General features: G+C 34.8%; 2 long non-coding RNA genes across 2 annotated transcripts in view; one reads left to right on the top strand and one right to left on the bottom strand.

Annotated features, from left to right (window-relative positions):
• LOC113910953 overlaps nt 1-5,634 on the bottom strand; it is a 113,142-nt gene extending 107,508 nt beyond the window's left edge. Inside the window, exon 1 of the long non-coding RNA XR_003516336.1 lies at nt 5,154-5,634. This is a non-coding gene — a long non-coding RNA (uncharacterized LOC113910953). The remainder of the gene's footprint in view (nt 1-5,153) is intronic.
• The window catches only part of LOC113910949, a 204,191-nt gene that overhangs the window by 130,502 nt on the left and 53,927 nt on the right, over nt 1-19,762 (top strand). The window lies entirely within an intron of this gene.

Genomic DNA, 19,762 nt, shown 5'->3' with positions numbered 1-19,762 from the left:
ATATTGCTCAATCTTCCACACAGCTCATAATTAGTAGCCATTGCAAGTGATACAATGGAACTGAATGGAGAATACTGAAAATCAAATTTAGGATTTTCAGGTAAGCTGTAAACAGTTTCAGTAAATAACAAAAAGGGGCTCTGTTGCATGGAATGAAGTATGTATGCCTTCAAGGGATTTGCCAAAATAACCTATACTCTTTTCTTCGGTTAGAATATATAACCTGTAATAAAGAACACCCAAAATAGTAGAAGCGGAGAATACTCTCGAACAACTTTTTCTCACTGATGGAGTGATTAGGAAGCTTTGTCATCCTTCCTGAACTTGCATTCCTTTGGGCAGAATCAAGGAGAGGGGTGAGAGGTCGATGTTCCTCCTCCATCTAGGTTTAAAAATTGTTTTGAATGTCATCAGTTTTTCAGACAGATCAGATTTAGAGCTGTTTGAACAACAATCTGGTACCTTTTCTGTCTGAAAAAGATGCCTGCTGTAGCTTTGTACTGCAACTAAGAGAATCTCATGGCTCCTTCTCATTATGGTGGTCCATACAACTTTATAAACTATTATAGGCTACTTATTTTGTGTTGCTTTGATGATATTTTCCTTATTTTGATGAGTTCAAAGCCTTTATACATTGGACCTATTTGCAAATTATGCCGTGGTACAAACTAAGATGCTGTTTGCTGTATAACCTTTGTCTCCTTGGGTAGTCATCTTTGAAAGCAGACAGAAGTCCTTCAGTTTGTAGCTATGAGAGCTTCGCTTTGAATATAGTAACTTCTTTTTTTTAAAAAAAAAGATTTTATTTATTTATTTGAGAGAGAGAGAGAGAGAGCAGGGGGAGAAGCAGGGGGAGGAGCAGAAGGAGAGGGACAAGCAGACTGTGCTGAGCATGGGGTCGGACATGGCTCGATCCCACGACATGAGATCATGACCTGCACGAAATCAAGAGTTAGGCACTCAACCGACTGAACCACCCAGGTGCTCCCTATAATAACCTCTTTAAGAGAATCATTGAAAATAAAAAATGATCACTATTTGTAGCTCAAGAAGCTCTAATTCTGCCTCCAAGGCTTGGCCCATTCTACTCTGGTCCCCAAGTATAAGATAAACTTAATAATTGAAGCGCCTTGCTCCATATGATATGTGGTTACTTCTCTGAGCATACAGGATGAATTTGGTATTCAAGTGCCTACAATGATAGACTCCAAGCAAATGAAAACAAATAAAAGCTGAGATGCTAATAGATCATTATTTGGTATTTAAATGAAAAACTCCATTCAAAAGAGAATTATTACAGACTGAAAAAAGATAAAAAAGACAAGGGAAAGTGATGAACTGGAAGGAAGAGAACAAGTTTAATTTAACATGAAAAATAAGGGACACTGATTGTCTACAAAGTAGGAAAAAAGTTGTTTTATACCCAAGAGGAAAAATTATATCCATGTGGAAGGATGTATAAATCATTTAAATAGTAAAATTCAGGAATGCAGAATATCAGGTGGTTTTTAACTTTGTTTGCCCAATTCAGTGATAGATGCAAGTGAGATAGTAAGGGAAAAGAAGTGAAATGGTGATAAAAAGGGGAAAGTGTGCATAGAGGACAAGGCTACTTGTAGTGTAAAGGTAAGACTAAAAGTCAAGGAAAGTCTAAGAAGTCAATGCTACATTACCTATCTAAAGGCAGATTAGACAATAAAATCTCTGATACCACATCATAATAGGCATTTCTCATGATGCCTTTTGTAAGAGTAATTTGGAAGAATGTATTGTAGCTGGAAGTCAGTTGTACACATAATTCAGGGAATTGTGAAGAGAATAAATATATCAACAAATACAGCTTGCATAGCTGAGACCAAATGCCCAACTGTGTTACTATAAAATAAGTTTAATTTATTTTCTTTTATTATTATAGAAGCAATTCCTATTCATTATATAAACATTAGAAAATTATACACATATAAAATTATATATGTAATTATTTATATATATATTATATATATATAAATTATTGGAAGATTATTTTATATATTAAAATACATTAAATAATTGGAAAAATATGTATGAAATTATATATATATAATTTACTGTGTAAAACAATCAGTAAAAAATTCTCTATTAATTTTTGACAGAATAGTAGTGATAATAGCAAACATTATGATCTACTTCAATAGCTGAGGTATAAGATGAGGTCACATTTTAAGGTAACTTTTTACTGACATATTGCATTCATCCAAAAAAGCACATAACTTATAAATATTGATATCAATTAATTGTCACAAAGTGAACACACCTGTATGACTACCATCCTGATCAAGAAGTAGAATATCACCAGTGCTCCAAAAGCCCCTCCATGCCTCTTCACTTGAATTACACCCCCTTCCCAAAGATAACTACTAAGATAACTACTAAGGCCTATCATCATAGATTGATTTTGCTTGCTTTTGAAATATATGTTACTAAAATCATACAGCAGGAATTTTTGTTTGGTTTTCTTCATTGAACATTGTGAAATTCATCTGTATTATTATATGTATGAATATTATAGATATTTTCATTGTTTAAAAGTATCTTATTAATTAATTCAACCTCCTTTATTTATTCTTTCTAATGTTCATAAACATCTAGGTGATTTCCATTTGGGGGTGATTATAGAAGTATCACTATAGACATTTGTGTTCTTGTCCTTTGGTGCACATATGACTATATTTCATGTGTGACATATTTTCATAAATTTGTCTTTTCCTCATTGATTTATGTAGGTCTTTATATATTCATGTAAGTCTTTTACACATATCTATTTGTGCAGCTAGATAAATGTTGATTAATTGATAGTATCTTCTCTCAGTCGGTAGGCTGCCTTTTCACCCTCTTCTCAATGTTATCTCTTGATAAAAAAATTCTTAATTTAAATGAAATCTGATTTATCCATGGTTTCCACATTAATTAGTGCTCTTTGTTTCCTATCCAACAACTCTTGGCTTATTCCAAGGTTATAATGATATCCTCCTATAGTTAATTCCAAAAACTTATACAAACTTGACCTTTTATATTTAGATCTGCACTTTTCTTAGAACTGGCCTTGAATGTGATGTGAAGGATGGGTCAAGAGTTACATTTCTTGAAGTACTTATGATAACTTGGCACAGTTTATTGAAATGAACATACTTTGCTTGTTGCATAGCAGTATTACATTTGTCATAAATCAAGTGGAAACATATATATGAATCAGCTTTTCAACTCTCTAGTACAAAGCAAATAGTTCTCATGGTCAGATATTAAATATTTCAGTCATGTGGAACATATGGTATATGTCATAACTACTCAAATCGACCATTGGGATGCAAAAATAGCTATTGACCATATGTAAATGAATGGCTATGGTTGTGTTCCAATAAATCTTTATAAAAACAGACAGCAGATTCACAACTCATGGTTTGCCAACTATTGTTGAGGCAATTCCATTGGGTTATATTTCTGTCCTTGTACAATACAACTCTTTATTAGTCATTGACACCTTTATATATGTATATATGTCATATTGCAGATGATGAATTTGCTCAGTTTTTATTTGCTTGAAAATATCTTCACTTAACCTTCATTATGAAGAATATTTTTTTCAGGGGTGCCTGGCTGGCTCAGTCGATAGAGCATGTAGCTCTTGATCTTGGGGTTGTGAGTTTGAGCCCCAGGTTGGATGGAGAAATTGCTTAAATAAATAAACTTTAAAAAAAGAATATTCTTTTTGTCTGGGTTAGTTTCTTGTCTGTTGTTTTTGTTGTTTTGTTTTGTGTTAGCTCTTTAAAGATGTCATCTCAATTTCTTCTGGTTGCAGTCATTTTGGTTTAAAAGTCAGCTGTTAGGTGTTGTTGCCTCTTTGAAAGTAATATATCTTTTTTTTTATTTTATTCTTCCCTTTCTTTCTCTCTATTTTTTATTTTTTTTATATTTTTTATATCTTTTTATGGTATGCTTAGATATGTTTTAAATTTATCCCTGTAGGTAGATCATAGAGCTTCTTTAATTTGTGGCTTAATATTTTCCATCAGTTTGGAAAAGTCTTGATCAACATATTTTCAAATATTATTTATATCTTCTGAGTACCAATTACACATATGGTAGAAGTTTTTATAATGTCTTAATTGGCTCTGAAGTTTATTTCTATATTTGTGCTCTTTTTACTCTCCCTGATTCAGTGTGGTTATTTTCTACTGTTCTACTAATTAAATTGCTGTTTAACATTCTATTATTTCTTAATTTCACTTATGATATTTTTTAGTTCTACTATTTCCACTTAATTCTCCTTTATGGATTCTATTTTTAGTTATAATTTTCAACCTTTCCAGCTATTTTTAAAATATACTAATCACAGTTTTCACAGTACATTTATAATTATAGCCATGGATACATTAATATCAGAATAACACAGTCTCTAATGTTTCCAGCATCTGAATAGCCTGTGGATTTATTTCTATTTTCTATTTCTTTCCACTATGATTTTCAGCTACTTGATCTTATCTCTTGGCATATCTTGTGAGTTTTAAAATTAAATTCCAGACATTGTGCACAAAAACAATTTAGTCTTTGAATGATGCCAATTTTCCTTAGAAGTGATCTATGTTTCTTTTGGAAAGCAGTTAAATTAGTGGGAAATAACCTTAATCCAGTCTGTGATAGAGATGATTAAAGACTGTGTTTCAGGTTTTTTTTTTTTTTTTAAGTCTTCTCTATTTTGGTTTGCTCTTACTCCTAAGGTGTGGTCCTTTGTAGTTTCAACTGAAAGTCTAGGTTTGATTATCAGAGCCCATTTTCTTTGGAAGGCCATGAGCTCTAATTTTTGTTTCCTCATCCATGTGGGACTACTGAAGTCCTTGTTTAATTTTTAGCCTCTCATATATCAATTTATGCTTAAGTTTTCAGCATTTTGTGCACAGTTAAGGAATTGGCAGGATGCCTCGACGGAACAAACAGCCCAAAATATCACTCATTTTTCTACAGATGACATTTTTTTTTTTTTAATCTTACCTTTTAATGTGATGGCTGCCTTGGTAAACCTCAACTCCATTTTTTGACTGCCGAAAACACTGAGCTGAAGTTTTCTGCCCAGTTGAAAATACCTGGGTAGGAAAAGTGTCAGATAGTTTGGGACTCACCATAACATATGTCCCTTCTTCTTGGGGTCTTGGTCCCTTTGGTCTGGCTGCTTTACTTCTTTCCCATGTCTTCAAACAGCTTGTTTGTTGTTTGTTGTTGTTGTTATTGGTGGTGGTGGTAGTTGTGTGTGTGTGTGTTGTCTAACTTTCTTTGTTTTTCTGGGTAGAAATATTGATCTTACATTAGCTACTCTTTTTTAACAGAAGCTGTTCAAACAAAATAGATACAAGCTTCCATCCTACCTGTTATAAAATGCATTCCTCATTTTCAGGAGACCTCCCTCCTATAGTAATTTTAGGGATATTATGGGTTATCTAAGTTGGTAATCTTATTTACTCTCATTTCAAAGAAAGAAGGAAATCCTATGGAAATCCTGAGAATGACTATTGTTGCTATCATGTCCACACAATTTCATCTGAGTTCTTGAGTTTAATGCTATCTTTGACATCAGGGTACCAATAAGATATATTCTTGGATTATATATACTACCACCAATAATAGTTAAAATGTATTCTGGTTTTTATTGGCTAGAATACAATGCACAGAATTCTACACCTGACATACTGGCTAAAAGAATCTACATCACAAAAGTCTGACAAATAGAATATCAAGAACCAAAGGATAAGGATGTCATATATGAGAGTGGCATTCATGCTCTACTTAGTAATACAAGAGGGGTTGTTCAAGGAGGGTTAGAAGACATCTAAGGATTGGTCCTAAATCTTCTCTAGAAATGTTCTTGGAAAATAAATTCTTAGTTTGTGCAGGTAAAATTTTGTAGCAGCTCATTCACTTTGTACAGATGTAGTCTATTCTATTTCCAGAAAGCTCTAATTATTAGAAAGATACTGATCTTATACTGAACCAAAATCTCCCTCTCTGGTCTGAGTCCTATCCACTGAAAATACATGGACCAAGTTTATATCCTTTAACCTGACACACCTTAGGCATTTTAAGACAGCTATCACATTTCCTATATGTTTATCTCTACAAGACACACAGTTTGGTTTTTGAACTGGCACAACGTCAGGCTTTTTACTCTCTGGTTTATTCTCCTCTGGAAGTGTTCCGGCTTAAACATTCCCTTCTTGCTACTGTGTCCAGAATTGTACTTTTATTCAGGTGTGGTCTGAACAGCCCAGGATGCCATAACTGCCTCCCCCTTTAAGAAAATATTCTCTTTATCATGCTACTTACTTATCTTAGGATGTAGTTAGCATGTGGCTATTACATTGTTAACACATCCTGTCTCTACTACCAGCTAAAGAAAATTAAATAGATGTGTCTGCTAAAATACTGTATCCTTATTCTGTCTCTTTGTATTGTTTAACTCATAAGTTATCCTTACTAAATTTCTTCTTTTAAGAATTAGTTTTATTATTTCTGTCCATTAAGGTGCTTTTGGAGCTTCAGTTCCTCAAAAGCCTTTTAAAATATAATGCTATGCCCATATAGCCAAGAAATCCCATTACCTTTTAAAATCTTCTAAAAAACACATTTTTTTGTGATTGATATCATTGCAAGTTGCTATCAATGCAGCTTGTTGCTATGTGATGTTAATACAAATGGTTGAAAAGTGATCTTTGCTTTTGTTCTTTTTGTCCCTTTTTATAATACAGTTCTGTTTTGTACTAACCTAATAAAAATGACTGGTTATAACTACTTAATATATACATAGAATTAGCCTATTTTAGAAATCTGTGTTGGTGTTAAAATGGAAAAGAAAAAAACACAAAATCTTGCCATTTGCAAACTCATCTTTTAATAATATCTATAGTCCCTGTGATACATTGATGTTACTAGTTCCAATATCTGTAACATAAAGATGATAGTCATTCCATTAGGACATTTATGTTTGTTTAAATTTTAAAAAATTTAGTTTATTTAAATCATTATTACTTTGAATCTCGATTACTCACAACTAAACCTAATTGGTAGGCAGAGGAGGAATTGGTAGGCAGAATAACGACCCCCACCAAAGATTTCATACCCTAATCCCTAGAACCCATGAATATTTTAGCTTAGGTGATAAAAGAAAATTAAGGTTACAAAAACAATTCGTGTTGCTAATCAGCCAACCTTGAAATGGGTAGATTATCCTGGGTTATCCATGTGGGCCCAATCTGATCACATGAGTCCTTAAAATAAGAAGAAGCCAGAAGAGTGGTTCAGAGAAAAGTGACAGGAAGACTCCACCCACCATTGTTGCTTTGAAAGTGGAGGAAGGGGCCAGGAGCTAACAAATAAGGGCAGCCTCTAGAAGCTGGAAAAAGCAAGAAAACAGTTCTTCCTTCTAGCCTCCAGAAGGGAACCCAGACCTCCCAAGACCTGATTTTAGCTTGATGACACTTGTGTCAGATGTCTGACCTCCAGGACTGTAAGATAATAAATTTGTGTATGTTTTTTTAAGTCACTTAGTTTGTAGCAATCAGTTATGACACCAAACAGAAATGAATACACAACCTCACACAAAATAGCACAAAATACAGCGTCTTTTCTTTCATCTGAAATTGTGATGAGAGTTAATTCTGCAAATAGGTACTGCAGGAAGAAGAAACTAAGTAGGCACACAAAATTCTTAGAGTATCACCTTTTAAAATGTCAATAAAATGGTAATTAATTGTGAGAGCAAATGATCTTGGGTCTTTCTGATATTTCTCTAAGCTTTCTACTAGGAAAAAAAACATTAATTCTGTTGGTACCTATATGCAACCTGCACACTACTTTCCCACCTTGAAGCCTGTTCTTGATGCCTGAGACACCCAAATGAAACCTAAATTACAGAAATCTTTAAAAAATAATGTACGCCTTACTGCAGGTTTTTATTCATATTTTGAAGAGATGGTGCAGTAGTTAGCATGTGCTGTGCTCTGTTCTCTTCCTCTTTCTCTTTGCTAAACTGCTCAGCCCCCAGGAAGTGGGTGAGCCTCCCCTCTCTCTGTAGCCTCTGAATGGAGCTCTTGACTCCCACTCTTACTAATTCTTGTTTTCTTTTCTTGCTCATTGTGTATCACCCTGAGAATGTTAGCACACCTCCTAAATGTGAGACAATAATGGTCTAAGCTGCTTCCTCTATTTTTGTAAGTCGTTTGCTGAAAAAAAAAAAAAAAAACTTAATGTTGCTGAAACTATGCAAAGCCAAAGATGCAGTTGTTTAAGAGCAATCAGAAGTCTTTTTGTGCCTCCTTCATCACACAGATTGTCAGCTAAGTTCTAATTGCAGAACCTTACCACTCTTGATGATATAAATGAGAAAGTTCGCAGTATCATTCTTAGAATTCAGGTTCAGTTTACTGCCTGGCATTGAGAAAAGGCAACTTTTTATTTGCAAACAGAGAAAAGTCAACGACAGTTTCAACGTATATGATTTTACTTTCCAGCAAATACACTTTAACTACTTCTATGGAATAAGACAATAGCATCTTCTAACAGAGTGTGTTTTTAAGGACCAATTAATTTCTACAACCAAGAGGACAATTTTAGTCTCTACTATAGAAAAAGGACATAAATTCCTATATTACTGCAAAGAGCTATTTAAATTAATTAATTTTTTTTTACCTATCCCAAGGAATTCTTCATTTAAAAGAAAATAGGAAAAAAAACTTATACTACCATGTGCCATCTCAAATTCTGTAAATCTCTGAAGCCCATGCTTATTTATCATAAAATGGTAACCTCCTTGGCCAAATAATCTCTTTTTACTTTCAGTGACATGAATGTCCTAAATAGTCCTCTGATTTAAGAAAGGATCTGCTTCCCAACTTGTGATGAGAGAAAAAGACACTGCATGTATCCCTGGTTTATGAGTTTCTGTAAAAGACAGTATTCTTAATATCTGTACATAAACACTATGCCTCTGGATTCAGTGTCTTTGCAACCACATCTCACATCAATATTTCAGCTTTAAATAAAATGTGAACATCTTTACAAATGTTTTGTTGGTTTGAGAAGCCATGGAGTGGACTAGCAGTAAGATAGCCTACTGCTTTTGTTCAGTTATTAGAATAATTATTAAATAACTGGCAAATCAATTTATAGGTGTTACTAATCTGCCTAATGCAAAGCTGGCTTTTAAGAATGTCAACCCTTTGAAGATTTCTTAAAACACAGCAGTTGCATTCTCATTTAGCTAATTTTATTTCTAAAACCAAATTTTATACACATTTAATATGTATTTATTAAAAATGGAAAATATGGAAAAACAGTAGAAAAAAGCTTTAGAAATCATAATTGGTATTGAATGTGTAACTCTAATTTGGGTAATAGGAATTTATAGAGTACAATATGCAATATTTCTTTTTTTTGTCATTTTAGGATTCACAATTTATTTTATAATGACATTTTTAACATTTCTTGAAAATGTCTGCAAATGGCCAGGTATTTTCTTAAACATGCTTTCCCTTTATATCCTTATAGGTTGGTCTCAATGCCTAGAAAATAATTTGATGAAAAATACATGTAAACTGAATTCCTAACTTGGGTGTCACTGATGACAATTATCAGATGATGTATTACATAAGACAATTCTAACAAGGTAATATATGGTTAGGATGTAGCATAAATTTTTAGAATACTGTAAACCTTAAAAGTTTTAGTTCCTTTACTTAGATTTTGAATTAGATACTGCAGAATGTTACAATGGTACTTTTCCTGCTGTCTTAGAATTTTAGTTGGGGCCAAAAAGATTAGAAGAAAGAGTGTTAAATACCCACTAATTTGAAAGTGAGGTACCAGACCAGCTGTGCAGAACTTACAAAGGGGTACCCCAAATATACAGATGGATAAACATTTGTCTATGAGCTGTTTCAAGCCAATATGAAGGGAAGTACAAAGATCAATAGGAGAAAGATCATAATGGGTTTCTGTAGGAAGAGTTGTACTTTTCTTCTTTTCCTTCCATATCTGAAGATAAGCAGGAAGACTTAAGAAATCCCCTCACAGAACATGGCCAGTCTTACTACCAGGAGGTAGACTAACCTGGAGTACAGGAGGGAGAGAAGCTCAGAACTGACCTTGTTCTTTGGAGTTGAGGGCACAGGGCTTGGTGTTGACCCACATTTAGTTTTGATCCACATTTGGAGAAGTTTGATGCCAAGAGGCTGGGCTGCCTATAGCTGGCCTGACTGATAGAACAGAGGGCTTTGATGGGAGCAAATTCTGTTTTCATTGACCACAGCCAGTATTCACAGAGACCCCAGGGGACTCTAGAAGTTATCTATCCTTGAATTATTTTGAAAATGATCCTATCTAAAGGGCTTCCTGCCTGAGGAAAGATGATCCTGGTTGAAAGAGGCAGGAGTATACTGTCCAGTGCAGGAGAGGGCAAATATAGAAAGGGGAAAAGTTTGTAAGCTGCCAGCTGGAGACTACATTATTGCTGTAGGCAATAGTGCTGAGCAAGATCTACAGCAAGGATGGGGAGATTTTTGGTCCACCATACCTCCAAGAAGAGACAGAGCAAGCAAGCACTGTGGCATTAGCCACACCATTCCAGATCATAACATTCCAGTCAAATATCCATTCTTCCCTCTCTTTTCTTTCTCTGTTTCAATCCAATACTTGAATATGAGACTGGTTATTAAATTTGAAAGTGAACAGAAAAGTTATGGAAACCTCATAGATTTTTACCTAAGAGACAGGGAAGAATTGACATGGTAGGTTTAATAGGATTGCAGTGAGGGGAGAAAAACAACAATGCACTACTTTCTATTTGCACTTGGCAGAATCCAGTTCACTCATTAAACTCAATGCATTAAGGGATATTTGGAAGGAGGGCAATAACTGCCGTTCATTTTCTACTTCAAACAGGAATTTGTATCTTACTTTCAGTTCCTCCAGAAGGAGACCCTGAACAAGGATTAGAGTCCAAGTAATTTATTTTGGAAGTGATTCTGAAAAGCATCAAGTAGAAGACTTAGAAAGTAAGAGAGAGAAAGGAAGGCAGCCAATAAGGCATTCATTTTCAAGCAAGTTTACAATGTTGGTTACTAGAACTTAATCCTGCTGGGAGAAATCTGGAAGCCAATGTAAAACACATGCTTCGGAGTTCTCCACCAGGGCTGTAGGGAGCTAGGGTGTTGCTGTACCAGCTGCCATCAGTCAGAGAGCTAAGCTCAGAGAGACGTTCATTCTGTGGCAATACCAGTTTGCAAAGTAGATGGCAAAAAGACACCACCAGCCAAGGCAAGTACTCAGGTGAAAAATACATGTGCTGGAAAGTCTGCTCTGCTGTATGGCAAGAACATATAAACAGGGCACTGACAGAATCAAGTATGGACAATGAATCACATATTAGGATGGGGGTAAAACATAGATGGTTCAGTATTTTTCACTGGAAAACTTTTAAGAATGGATTTAAGTTCTGTCTTGGGGAACTTTACCTGTACTGCATCTGAGGCGAAGAATATTGAATAACTCCTGTAGTTTTCTATCAGAATTACTAAATATAAAGTTATAGAAGGAAGACATTTTCTGCTTATGAGAGGTTAGAGTTTCAATCTTTAAAAAGTGTTTTTCATTGGAAATGTTTTAAAGGAGAAAAAGCTCACTTTTGAATTAGAACAGGATTTTCTCTGATACTTAAAAACCAGGGGGAATTAACTCAGGTCGTTGTGAATCTTGTATACATATAAAAAGTGAGTTAAATCAATGTACTGTTCAAAGTGAAAGTTATATAGAATGCTCACTGACACAATTTCTAAACAATTATTAATGTAACTACTATTTTTATTCTTATTTTATTTTAAAGATTTTATTTATTTATTTGACAGAGACACACAGTGAGAGAGGGAACACAAGCAGGAGGAGTGGGAGAGGGAGAAGCAGGCTTCGTGCGGAGCAGGGAGCCCGATGTGGGGCTCGATCCCAGGACTCTGGGATCATGACTTGAGCCAAAAGCAGATGCTTAACGACTGAGCCACCCAGGCGCCCGGTAACTACTATTTTTAAATCATCTATTGAATAATTGCATATCCAAGATAGGAACATATTTAGAAAGCATATTAGCATTCAATAATTATTTATTAATTTCTATTAGGTCTTCTTAATATACCTGGTAGGAGCAATAGAGTGGGGAATGAGCTAGCAGACAGGATTCCTGCCCTCTACTGGTGAAGGAAGATACACACAGTAAGCAACTAAATGATCTAATTTGTAGTCACAAAATAAATATGCTATAACAAACTAAAAAAAGAGCGATAAAAGAAAAGTGGAATGCACTTTGGAAGTTTAAGTGTTTTGATTTTTTTCAATTTTTCTTATAACTTCCTCTTTTTTGGATTCTCCCACATACCAAGTTAAAATAACAGAATGGGAAACATACTCCTAAACTCATGACTCAAAGCATATGCCAATAGATTTAAACAGCATGAAACATCAGATTACCTTTTAAAAAAAATTGGGGACGCCTGGGTGGCTCAGATGGTTAAGCATCTGCCTTCTGCTCTGGTCATGATCCCAGGATCCTGGGATCGAGTTCCCCATTGAACTCCTTGCTCAGTGGGGAGCCTGCTTCTCCCTCTCCCTCTGTTGCTCCCCCTGCTTGTGTGCTTTTGCTCTCTCTGTCAAATAAATAAATAAAATCTTTAAAAAAAATAAAAAAAATCATAAGGTAGCCGTACAGCTAAAATGAAAAAAAAATTAGTGACAACATCAAATCCTGGTGATGATGCAAAGAAACTGGATCACTCAGGGGTGTCTGGGTGGCTCAGTTGGTTAAAGGACTGCCTTCGGCTCAGGTCATGATCCTGGAGTCCCAGGATCGAGTCCCACATCGGGCTTCCTGCTCAGGAGGGAGTCTGCTTCACCCTCTGACCCTCTTCCCTCTCGTGCTTTCTATCTCTCATTCTCTCTCTCTCAAATAAATAAATAAAATCTTAAAAAAAAAAAAAGAAACTGGATCACTCATACATTGCTGGTAGGAATACAAAATGATATAGCCATTCTGGAAAAAGTTGTTTTTTGTTTGGTTGGTTGGTTTTGTTTTTTAAACTTAACATGCAACTACCATATGACTCAACAATTACACTCTAGAGGTATTTTTCCTAGAGAAATAAAAACTTATGTACACACAAAAATCTGAGCATAAATGTTTATACTAGCTTTATTTGTAACAGCCACAAACTGGAAACAACCCAGGTCTCCTTCAATGAGTGAATGGTGCATACCATTCCATACCATGGAATATTACTCAGCGACAATAATAATTTAAAAAACCATTCATAGACATAACAATCTCCAGGGAATTATGTTGAGTGAAAAAAGCCAATCTCAAAAGGTTTCAAACTATACAATTCCATTTATATAATATTCTTGAAATGGCAAAATTATAAAAGTGGAAAACAGTTTAGTGGTTGGCAGGGATTAAGGAGAGGCAGGAGATAGGAGAGAAGTAGGTGTGGGTATAAAAGAGCCACATAAGGGAGCCTTGTGATGACAGAAATGTTCAGTATCATGATTGTATTGATATCAATATTCTGATTAGGATATTGTACTGTAGTGTTTTGTTTTGTTTTATTTTGTTTTAAGAGAGGGAGAGAGAAGTGGAGGAGGGGGCAGAGGGAGAGAGAGAGAGAGAGAGAGACTCTTAAGCAGGCTCCATGCCCAGCCCAGAGCCCAAGGTGGGGCTCGACCTCATTACCCTGAGATCATGACCTGAGCCAAAAGCAAGAGTCAGATGCTTAACTGACTGAGACACCCAGGCGCCCCTATTGTCCTATATAGTCTTGCAAGATACTACCATTGGGGGAAACTGGGTAGGAGGTACAAGGGATCTCTCAGTATTATTTCTTAAAATGGCATGTGAATCTACAATTAACTAAAAATTTTAATTTAAAAAAATGACAGAAGCTTGTAAGTAAAAGCACAGGAGGGTGTTTTTGTGTTTTGGTGGCAGGCAAAATATTTTTTTATTCATAATACAGTATAGTACGTAAAAAGCAATAACCATACCAGAAAAGAAGTAAACATCAAAATTAATAACTTCTGTTAATCAAAATAAGCTATTAAGGAAATCAGTGGACAAGATACAAAAATATTTGGGAAAAATATTGACAAAACATAGCAGACTAGGACTTATATCTAAAATCTATCTCTATACCTATGCCTCTACCTAATTCCCCTTTTTTATTAATAAAGCAATAAAAGATGGGCAAAAAATTTGTGTAGAAATTTTACAAAAGAAGATTTATGAATATTTGAAGTGAACATAACAATATTCAACCTCATTGCTTATCTGGCACATGAAAAAATTAAAATCACAATCAAATATTATCAGTCACCTATTAGAATAGATCAGATTAAAAAGACTGACCACACTAAATGCTGGCAAGGTTGTGTAACAACCAGAAATCTCGCCTTGGTGGGGATGTTAAAGGCTACAACTTGTCAAAATCTTTGAAGAGTCTGAGATTTTTACCCTATTTACAAGTAAACCATTAGTCAGCCACACTTTCATGGATGCTGGGAATAGACTGGTAACTACTGGGTCATAGAAAGAGGGTGTTTTGTTACAGCAATAGCAGTAACTGGAATATCAGCATTTTCCCACTGGTTCTTAGGGGGCAATGGGAAGAGGACTAGATGACAACTGAACACAAAATAGGTTGCATTATGAGATAGGACACCTGATTTAGGGAGTCTGCATCTGTATCTTTCATAATTGACAGTAAGCCTATTCTTTGCTTCTTTGCTCTGTAGGGAGACACTAACTATATCTCCCAAGGCTGTTTGCTAGACAAAATATCTTATAGATAGTCTGAATCAAAGAGCAGTAAGTGCCTCACTGGCATGATTAGTGCAGAAATACAAGAGACTCATGGAGAATTGTCTCTCAATATCACTTTAGAAATAGGATTAGCAGTTTCTCATAAAACTAAACACAAACCACTTATGCCCTATCAATTCCTACATATTGGGCCATGAGAATGAAAACAAATGTTAACAAAAAGACATATAAGAGTCATAGCAGTGTAATCTCTCACAGTGATAATAAATCAGCCCAAAATATTCATCAGGAAAACATGTAAAAACTAGCTTTGATATATCCATATAACGGAATACTTAACAACAACAAAAAAGTATGACTTTCTCATAAAATCAACAAATGAATGAACCTAGAAGACATTATGTTGAGTAAATCATGCCTTACACAAAAGATGTTATACCCAATAAATCCATTTTTATGATATCTTAGGACAGACAAAATTATGTTGGAAAGGAATTAGAACAGTGGGCAGAAATTTATTGGGAAGGGGAAGAGGGAATTTTCAGAAGTTATGTTAATGTTCTATCTATATCTTCAAAAGTTTTGACTAAACTTGGAGAATGTACATTGTATATTTTACTCTATTTTGATTTTACATTAAAAAATACTGTCAACAAATACAATATCTAATTATATAAATGCTAAGGTATTTAGGAAAGATTGTTTTGCTGTTTGCAATTTAAGTGCATTAAAAATATATATATATAAGTGAATAGTTAAGATAGATGTGAGATAAAACAGGAATAGAATCTAGGTGGTAGCACATACCCTCCCCAATGTCCATCACCCAGCCACCCCATCCCTCCCACCCCCCACCACTCCAGCAACCCTCAGTTTGTTTCCTGAGATTAAGAATTCCTCATATCAGTGAGGTCATATGATACAGGTCTTTCTCTGATTGACTTATTTTGCTCGTGAGCGCTGTGAATTGTGTAAGACTGTTGAATCACAGACCTGTACCTCTGAAACAAATAATTCATTATATGTTAAAAAAAAAAAAAAGAAGAAGAAGATAGTAGGAAGGGAAAAATGAAGGGGGGAAAATCGGAGAGGGAGACAAACCCAGAGAGACTATGGACTCTGAGAAACAAACTGAGGGTTCTAGAGGGGAGGGGGGTGGGGGGATGGGTTAGCCTGGTGATGGGTATTAAAGAGGGCAGGTACTGAATGGAGCACTGGGTGTTATACGCAAACAATGAATCATGGAACACTACATCAAAAACTAATGATGTATGGTGATTAACATAACATAATAAAATTAAAAAAAGAATCTAGGTGGTAAGTATAAAGTGTTTATAAAGTTCTTTCAATTTTGCTTTTTGTTTTAAATGTTTTATAATATAGGAGAATTTTCTACCACAATAAAGTTAGAAACCTTCATATATATCAGTAAATAAATACATAGTTTTAAAGTAAATAGGTATATTTTATTTTATTTATTTATTTTTTAAAGATTTTATTTATTTGACAGAGAGCTAGAGAGAGGGAACACAAGCAGGGGGAGTGGGAGAGGGAGAAGCAGGCTCCCCACTGAGCAGGGAGCCCGATGCAGGGCTAAATCCCAGGTCCCTGATACCATGACCTGAGCTGAAGGCAGACGCTTAACGATTGAGCCACCCAGGTGCCCCAATAGGTATATTTTAAATTAAACTTTTTATCAACATTAAAGGATGTGACTGACTCTACCTCTTTTTCACAACCTCCAATCTCAAGATCCTAATTCTTAGAGACATAGTATTCTCTTTGCAGAGTGGCTTAGTTGTTCACTGCTTGACTGCCAGTGCTTTGTATTTTATCACAACTAGGATTCTTAGAGCCTAATATGATGCTCAGTGTATAATATTTCCCTAATAAGTTTTATATGTGAAGTTGCATTTAAAAAAGAAGCATTCAGGGGCACCTGGATGGCTCAAGTGATTGGTTGGGTGGTTGGGCGGTTGGGAGGCTGCCTTCAGCTCAGGTCATGATATCTGGGACCTGGGATTTAGCCCTGCACCGGGCTCCCTGCTCAGTGGGGAGCCTGCTTCTCCCTCTGCCTGCCACTCCCCGTGCTTGTGCTCTTCCTCTCTCTCTCTGTCAAATAAATAAATAAAATCTTAAAAAAAAGAAGCATTCACTTTCATTAATTTCCACACTTTCCCTAACTCTACCTTCCATACACATTCCTAGAGTACCCAGTATATTCCAAATATGGAGACATTAGTTAGAAAACTTCTGCACATTTTGGCATATTTTGTTTTATTTTCTATTTATTTATTTTTATGTGGGTTTATCTTATTTATTTGCTCAGATTTTGGCAAAAGCTGTACCCTTACACTAGCTATATCATATACTTCTTAGGTTACAACATACCCAGTTTCTAATTTTTTTTATTATTATTTATTTTTTACTTACTTATTTTTAATTTAATTTTGGTTAGTTAACATACAGTGCAGTATCAGTTTCTAGAGTAGAATTCAGTGATTCATCACTTACATACAATACTCAGTGCTCATCACAAGTGTCCTCCTTAATACCCATCACCCATCTAGCCCATCCCCTACTCATCTCCCTCGGTTTGTTCTCTATCATTAAGAGTCTCTTATGGTGTGTTTCCGTCCCTCCTTTTTTTTCTTTTCCCCTTCCCATATGTTCATCTGTTTTCTTTCTTAAATTCTACATATGAGTGAGATTGTATGGTATTTGCCTTTCTCTGACTGACTTATTTCAGTTAGCATAATACACTCTAGCTCCATCCATGTCATTGCAAATGGCAAGATTTCATTTTTTGATGGCTGAGTAATATTCCATTGTGTGTGTGTGTGTGTGTGTGTGTGTGTGTGTGTGTGTGTGTGTGTGTAAAATACATATACATATATACAGTATCTTCTTTATCCATTCATCAGGCTATGGACTTTGGGGCAGCTCCATAGTTTGGCTATTGTTGATAATACCAACATAACATTTTTAAAATCAATTCAGTTAAATGGGTGGGTCATGAATCTCTTAATAAATAATTAACTTTTGTCTTTCAACCACAAGGAGGAGGTATATAAGACTGATTATATTTATAAAATTATGTGTATTGGCACATTTTTAATTTTGAAACTTATGCAAGGTAGATCATCTTTCTGAGGATAATAACAAACAAAAAGAAGGAATCAAAATTGTAGTCATTAATTTAAACATATATTCAAGCACTATTTACTGAGTACTTTGAGTTACTCATCTGGGGCATCTTGTCAATAATTGACTAAGATGTCTTATTTCATAATTATCTAACATGTGCCATTAAGGTTAATATAATATTCAAAATAGAATTTGGTTTCTCATTATATAAAACATAGAACTCAATAGGAAAAATGAGAGCCATTTTCCACTTGGACAATTGATGCACTATGCACATTTAGGTTCTTTCTCTTCTTAAAATGTGTATTACTCTTATCTTGTAACCCCTATAAGCAAAAAGTTCATCTAAAGCTGCCAGCTGGCAAGGTTCAATGTGTTTTCTGTGCTCAATAAATGTTAAATTACAAATTATTTTAACGTTCTTTACAGGATCCTGCCTATAATCATGTCGGATCCATAAGGCATTAAATAGCTTCATTTTCTATAAAAATGAAAATATTACATTTTTTAAAAAAAAATTCTAAAGAAGTTTTGCTCAAATAGTGGGGTAATTTTTCTTTATTAAAAGCAAAATGTTATGAGAACCATGGTACATGTGGAGGCAAAAATGCCTCTTCCCAACCCACTTCTCAGCAGACACCACAACTCAAAAGTCAATTTATGTTCACACATGGTTAGTCTAATAAAGTCATAATATCCAATATTCAATATCCTGATATATCTCTCCATCTCTCTCTCTCTCTCCCTCCCCACTCTCAGTTGACTGGGCCCCTGCCTTCATGAATTTACAGATATATGGCTAGTAGTTTAATAACATAGTAGCATGTACTGACTGCACCTTGTTTCAGACATCATACTCAGACCCAACCCAATAAAGTCTAATGACTACCACACACTTCAGAGCATCAGTATGTGATGTTTAAAATCCATAAATTTGGAAGATAGTAAAGTGAAACTTTTGACCACCTAAAACCCTCAGGGCCTTACCAGTCTTGCTTATAATTGAACTTTTCTTAGCATTTGTACTGATTAAGCTGATTAAGCCCTCACTCATTAACATAGTGCCTTCATTCCTCACAAACTCCTTCTGTGCCCTATTAATGAGATATCCAGGATTGTCTCACATGTACTCAAGATTTCTGTGGTGATTGCCATTTTTAAGACATCAGAAGTATTTTTTTGTTGAACTTTTATGTAGAATTACACATTTGTCAAACAACAACAACAAAATCATGGATTCCTTGGAAAGTTTAAATCTTTAATCAGTATCAGAAAAATTCCTAGAATCCCTTCAAGGCAATCTAAAAATCATTTCTGTGACATAGAAGTACATAGTTCAAGAATCCGTGTTCATGAAGCTATGCAGGCAAGCATAGTGCTAAGAACTCTCAGTGAATTTCAGGGTCAGAGTAATACTCTTTCTCCACTAGTGAAGTTTAACTAGTTAATTTCTTTTATTCATCATTCAATAAACATTCATTGAGCTTGTACTACACCCAGTCCTTTATACTAGCATTTCTACTTTTATTATGGCTACCAACAACTTAATACCCCTTCTTCATATCTTAACCAAGACTTAAGAGCAAAGAAAAATTGTCTTACTCTTTACTCAAAAAACATAACTTCCAGATTGTTTTTTTGAAAAAAATTAAATAATGATATTAGTTTGAATTGTTGGAGTATAAAACACTGAGTGTCAGAACAATAGATAAAGAAGATGTGGTATATATATATATA

The sequence above is a fragment of the Zalophus californianus genome, chromosome 4 (assembly GCF_009762305.2).
Source record: "Zalophus californianus isolate mZalCal1 chromosome 4, mZalCal1.pri.v2, whole genome shotgun sequence".
Lineage (NCBI taxonomy): Eukaryota > Metazoa > Chordata > Mammalia > Carnivora > Otariidae > Zalophus > Zalophus californianus.
The sequence above is the reverse complement of the archived record's forward strand: the minus strand, read 5'-3'. Positions and strand labels throughout refer to the sequence as shown.